The sequence below is a fragment of the Argiope bruennichi genome, chromosome 6, assembly GCF_947563725.1.
Source record: "Argiope bruennichi chromosome 6, qqArgBrue1.1, whole genome shotgun sequence".
NCBI lineage: Eukaryota > Metazoa > Arthropoda > Arachnida > Araneae > Araneidae > Argiope > Argiope bruennichi.
This window is the reverse complement of record NC_079156.1, coordinates 17,273,367-17,280,555: the sequence shown is the minus strand read 5'-3', so window position 1 is coordinate 17,280,555 and position 7,189 is coordinate 17,273,367.

Sequence of the window (7,189 nt, the reverse complement as noted above, 5' to 3'; positions counted from 1 at the left end):
TGTCGGATGTAATCCCAGCGCACAGTACCATTTACCAAACACGACCATCTCTTCCAATCTATATCTTCCATCTGAAATATGCGAAAAAACCATTTTAAATAAAGGAATCAACAAGGGGAGAGATGTCGATCCATGCCGAACGCGCATTCCCGAGCACGGACACCTCGTTCGATCTATGCATCGACATCTCTGATCAGAAACATACATAAAATGCAATCTTAAATAAAGTAATCAACAAGGGGAGAGATGTCGATCCATGCCGAACGCGCAGTGCCAGTTCCCGAGCACGGACACCTCGTTCGATCTATGCATCGACATCTCTCACCAGAAACATACATAAAATACAATGTTAAATAAATAAATCAAGAAGGGGAGAGATTTCGATCCATGCCGAACGCGCAGTGCCAGTTCCCGAGCACGGACACCTCGTTCGATCTATGCATCGACATCTCTCACCAGAAACATACATAAAATACCAAGTAAAAAAAGAAAGAAGAAAAACTGTCGGATGTATTCCCAGCGCACAGTACCATTTCCCAAACACGACCACCTCTTCCAATCTATATCTACCATCTGAAATATACGAAAAAACAATTTTAAATAAAGGAATCAAGAAGGGGAGAGATGTCAATCCATGCCGAACGCGCAGTGCCAGTTCCCGAGCACGGACACCTCGTTCGATCTATGCATCGACATCTCTGATCAGAAACATACATAAAATGCAATCTTAAATAAAGTAATCAACAAGGGGAGAGATGTCGATCCATGCCGAACGCGCATTCCCGAGCACGGACACCTCGTTCGATCTATGCATCGACATCTCTGATCAGAAACATACATAAAATGCAATCTTAAATAAATAAATCAAGAAGGGGAGAGATGTCAATCCATGCCGAACGCGTAGTGCCAGTTCCCGAGCACGGACACCTCGTTCGATCTATGCATCAACATCTCTCACCACAAACATACATAAAATAGAATCTTAAAGTAATCAACAAGGGGAGAGATGTCGATCCATGCCGAACGCGCAGTGTTAGTTCCCGAGCACGGACACCTCGTTCGATCTATGCATCGACATCTCTGATCAGAAACATACATAAAATGCAATCTTAAATAAAGTAATCAACAAGGGGAGAGATGTCGATCCATGCCGAACGCGCAGTGCCAGTTCCCGAGCACGGACACCTCGTTCGATCTATGCATCGACATCTCTCACCAGAAACATACATAAAATACAATGTTAAATAAATAAATCAAGAAGGGGAGAGATTTCGATCCATGCCGAACGCGCAGTGCCAGTTCCCGAGCACGGACACCTCGTTCGATCCATGCATCGACATCTCTCACCAGAAACATACATAAAATACTACGTTAAAAAAAGAAAGAAGAAAAACTGTCGGATGTATTCCCAGCGCACAATACCATTTACCAAACACGACCACCTCTTCCAATCTATATCTACCATCTGAAATATACGAAAAAACAATTTTAAATAAAGGAATCAAGAAGGGGAGAGATGTCAATCCATGCCGAACGCGCAGTGCCAGTTCCCGAGCACGGACACCTCGTTCGATCTATGCATCGACATCTCTGATCAGAAACATACATAAAATGCAATCTTAAATAAAGTAATCAACAAGGGGAGAGATGTCGATCCATGCCGAACGCGCATTCCCGAGCACGGACACCTCGTTCGATCTATGCATCGACATCTCTGATCAGAAACATACATAAAATGCAATCTTAAATAAAGTAATCAACAAGGGGAGAGATGTCGATCCATGCCGAACGCGCAGTGCCAGTTCCCGAGCACGGACACCTCGTTCGATCTATGCATCGACATCTCTCACCAGAAACATACATAAAATACAATGTTAAATAAATAAATCAAGAAGGGGAGAGATGTCAATCCATGCCGAACGCGTAGTGCCAGTTCCCGAGCACGGACACCTCGTTCGATCTATGCATCAACATCTCTCACCACAAACATACATAAAATAGAATCTTAAAGTAATCAACAAGGGGAGAGATGTCGATCCATGCCGAACGCGCAGTGTTAGTTCCCGAGCCCGGACACCTCGTTCGATCTATGCATCGACATCTCTCACCAGAAACCTACATAAAATACAATCTTAAAGTAATCAACAAGGGGAGAGATGTCGATCCATGCCAAACGCGCAGGGCCAGTTCCCGAGCACGGACACCTCGTTCGATCTATGCATCGACATCTCTCACCAGAAACATACATAAAATACAATGTTAAATAAATAAATCAAGAAGGGGAGAGATTTCGATCCATGCCGAACGCGCAGTGCCAGTTCCCGAGCACGGACACCTCGTTCGATCTATGCATCGACATCTCTCCCCACAAACATACATAAAATACTACGTTAAAAAAAGAAAGAAGAAAAATTGTCGGATGTATTCCCAGCGCACAGTACCATTTACCAAACACGACCACCTCTTCCAATCTATATCTACCATCTGAAATATACGAAAAAACAATTTTAAATAAAGGAATCAACAAGGGGAGAGATGTCGATCCATGCCTTACGCGCAGTGCCAGTTCTCGAGCACGGACACCTCGTTCGATCTATGCATCGACATCTCTCACCAGAAACATACATAAAATACAATCTTAAATAAAGGAATCAAGAAGGGGAGAGATGTCGATCGATGCCAAACGCGCAGTGCCAGTTCCCGAGCACGGACACCTCGTTCGATCTATGCATCGACATCTCTCACCACAAACATACATAAAATGCAATCTTAAATAAAGTAATCAACAAGGGGAGAGATTTCGATCCATGCCGAACGCGCAGTGCCAGTTTCCGAGCACGGACACCTCGTTCGATCTATGCATCGACATCTCTCCACACAAACATACATAAAATACTACGTTAAAAAAAGAAAGAAGAAAAACTGTCGGATGTATTCCCAGCGCACAGTACCATTTACCAAACACGACCACCTCTTCCAATCTATATCTACCATCTGAAATATACGAAAAAACAATTTTTAATAAAGGAATCAACAAGGGGAGAGATGTCGATCCATGCCGAACGCGCAGTGCCAGTTCCCGAGCACGGACACCTCGTTCGATCTATGCATCGACATCTCTCACCAGAAACATACATAAAATACAATCTTAAATAAATTAAGAAGGGGAGAGATGCCGATCCATGCCAAACGCGCAGTGCCAGTTCCCGAGCCCGGACACCTCGTTCGATCTATGCATCGACATCTCTCACCAGAAACCTACATAAAATACAATCTTAAAGTAATCAACAAGGGGAGAGATGTCGATCCATGCCGAACGCGCAGTGCCAGTTCCCGAGCACGGACACCTCGTTCGATCAATGCATCGACATCTCTCACCAGAAACATACATAAAATACAATCTTAAATAAAAAAATCAAGAAGGGGAGAGATGTCGATCCATGCCGAACGCGCAGTGCCAGTTCCCGAGCACGGACACCTCGTTCGATCTATGCATCGACATCTCTCCCCACAAACATACATAAAATACTATGTTAAAAAAAGAAAGAAGAAAAACTGTCGGATGTATTCCCAGCGCACAGTACCATTTACCAAACACGACCACCTCTTCCAATCTATATCTACCATCTGAAATATACGAAAAAACAATTTTAAATAAAGGAATCAACAAGGGGAGAGATGTCGATCCATGCCGAACGCGCAGTGCCAGTTCCCGAGCACGGACACCTCGTTCGATCTATGCATCGACATCTCTCACCACAAACATACATAAAATGCTATGTTAAAAAAAGAAAGAAGAAAAACTGTCGGATGTATTCCCAGCGCACAGTACCATTTACCAAACACGACCACCTCTTCCAATCTATATCTACCATCTGAAATATACGAAAAAACAATTTTAAATAAAGGAATCAACAAGGGGAGAGATGTCGATCCATGCCGAACGCGCAGTGCCAGTTCCCGAGCACGGACACCTCGTTCGATCTATACATCGACATCTCTCACCACAAACATACATAAAATACAATCTTAAATAAAGTAATCAACAAGGGGCGACATGTCGATCCATGCCGAACGCGCATTCCCGAGCACGGACACCTCGTTCGATCTATGCATCGACATCTCTCACCACAAACATACATAAAATACCAAGTTAAAAAAAGAAAGAAGAAAAACTGTCGGATGTATTCCCAGCGCACAGTACCATTTCCCAAACACGACCACCTCTTCCAATATATATCTACCATCTGAAATATACGAAAAAACCATTTTAAATAAAGGAATCAACAAGGGGAGAGATGTCGATCCATGCCTTACGCGCAGTGCCAGTTCTCGAGCACGGACACCTCGTTCGATCTATGCATCGACATCTCTCACCAGAAACATACATAAAATGCAATCTTAAAGTAATCAACAAGGGGAGAGATGTCAATCAATGCCGAACGCGCAGTGCCAGTTCCCGAGCACGGACACCTCGTTCGATCTATGCATCGACATCTCTCACCAGAAACATACATAAAATACAATCTTAAATAAATAAATCAAGAAGGGGAGAGATGTCGATCCATGCCAAACGCGCAGTGCCAGTTCCCGAGCACGGACACCTCGTTCGATCTATGCATCGACATCTCTCCACACAAACATACATAAAATACTACGTTAAAAAAAGAAAGAAGAAAAACTGTCGGATGTATTCCCAGCGCACAGTACCATTTACCAAACACGACCACCTCTTCCAATCTATATCTACCATCTGAAATATACGAAAAAACAATTTTAAATAAAGGAATCAACAAGGGGAGAGATGTCGATCCATGCCGAACCCGCAGTGCCAGTTCCCGAGCACGGACACCTCGTTCGATCTATGCATCGACATCTCTCACCAGAAACATACATAAAATACAATCTTAAATAAATCAACAAGGGGAGAGATGTCGATCCATGCCAAACGCGCAGTGCCAGTTCCCGAGCACGGACACCTCGTTCGATCTATGCATCGACATCTCTCACCAGAAACATACATAAAATACAATGTTAAATAAATAAATCAAGAAGGGGAGAGATTTCGATCCATACCGAACGCGCAGTGCCAGTTCCCGAGCACGGACACCTCGTTCGATCTATGCATCGACATCTCTCACCAGAAACATACATAAAATACCAAGTTAAAAAAAGAAAGAAGAAAAACTGTCGGATGTATTCCCAGCGCACAGTACCATTTACCAAACACGATCACCTCTTCCAATCTATATCTACCATCTGAAATATACGAAAAAACCATTTTAAATAAAGGAATCAACATGGGGAGAGATGTCGATCCATGCCTTACGCGCAGTGCCAGTTCTCGAGCACGGACACCTCGTTCGATCTATGCATCGACATCTCTCACCAGAAACATACATAAAATACAATGTTAAATAAAGGAATCAAGAAGGGGAGAGATGTCGATCGATGCCAAACGCGCAGTGCCAGTTCCCGAGCACGGACACCTCGTTCGATCTATGCATCGACATCTCTCACCACAAACATACATAAAATGCAATCTTAAATAAAGTAATCAACAAGGGGAGAGATTTCGATCCATGCCGAACGCGTAGTGCCAGTTCCCGAGCACGGACACCTCGTTCGATCTATGCATCGACATCTCTCACCAGAAACATACATAAAATACAATCTTAAATAAATAAATCAACAAGGGGAGAGATTTCGACCCATGCCGAGCGCGCAGTGGCAGTTCCCGAGCACGGACACCTCGTTCGATCTATGCATCGACATCTCTCCACACAAACATACATAAAATACTACGTTAAAAAAAGAAAGAAGAAAAACTGTCGGATGTATTCCCAGCGCACAGTACCATTTACCAAACACGACCACCTCTTCCAATCTATATCTACCATCTGAAATATACGAAAAAACAATTTTTAATAAAGGAATCAACAAGGGGAGAGATGCCGATCCATGCCGAACGCGCAGTGCCAGTTCCCGAGCACGGACACCTCGTTCGATCTATGCATCGACATCTCTCACCAGAAACCTGCATAAAATACAATCTTAAAGTAATCAACAAGGGGAGAGATGTCGATCCATGCCGAACGCGCAGTGCCAGTTCCCGAGCACGGACACCTCGTTCGATCTATGCATCGACATCTCTCACCACAAACATACATAAAATACTACGTTAAAAAAAGAAATAAGAAAAACTGTCGGATGTATTCCCAGCGCACAGTACCATTTACCAAACACGACCACCTCTTCCAATCTATATCTACCATCTGAAATATACGAAAAAACAATTTTAAATAAAGGAATCAAGAAGGGGAGAGATGTCGATCCATGCCGAACGCGCAGTGCCAGTTCCCGAGCACCGACACCTCGTTCGATCTATGCATCGACATCTCTCATCAGAAAGATACATAAAATGCAATCTTAAATAAAGTAATCAACAAGGGGAGAGATGTCGATCCATGCCGAACGCGCAGTGCCAGTTCCTGAGCACGGACACCTCGTTCGATCTATGCATCGACATCTCTGATCAGAAACATACATAAAATGCAATCTTAAATAAAGTAATCAACAAGGGGAGGGATGTCGATCCATGCCGAACGCGCGGTGCCAGTTCCCGAGCACGGACATCTCGTTCCATCTATGCATCGACATCTCTCACCAGAAAAATACATAAAATACAATGTTAAATAAATAAATCAAGAAGGGGAGAGATGTCGATCCATGCCAAACGCGCAGTGCCAGTTCCCGAGCACGGACACCTCGTTCGATCTATGCATCGACATCTCTCCCCACAAACATACATAAAATACTATGTTAAAAAAAGAAAGAAGAAAAACTGTCGGATGTAATCCCAGCGCACAGTACCATTTACCAAACACGACCATCTCTTCCAATCTATATCTTCCATCTGAAATATGCGAAAAAACCATTTTAAATAAAGGAATCAACAAGGGGAGAGATGTCGATCAATGCCGAGCGCGCAGTGCCAGTTCCCGAGCACGGACACCTCGTTCGATCAATGCATCGACATCTCTCACCAGAAACATACATAAAATACAATCTTAAATAAAGGAATCAAGAAGGGGAGAGATGTCGATCCATGCCGAACGCGCAGTGCCAGTTCCCGAGCACGGACACCTCGTTCGATCTATGCATCGACATCTCTGATCAGAAATAAACA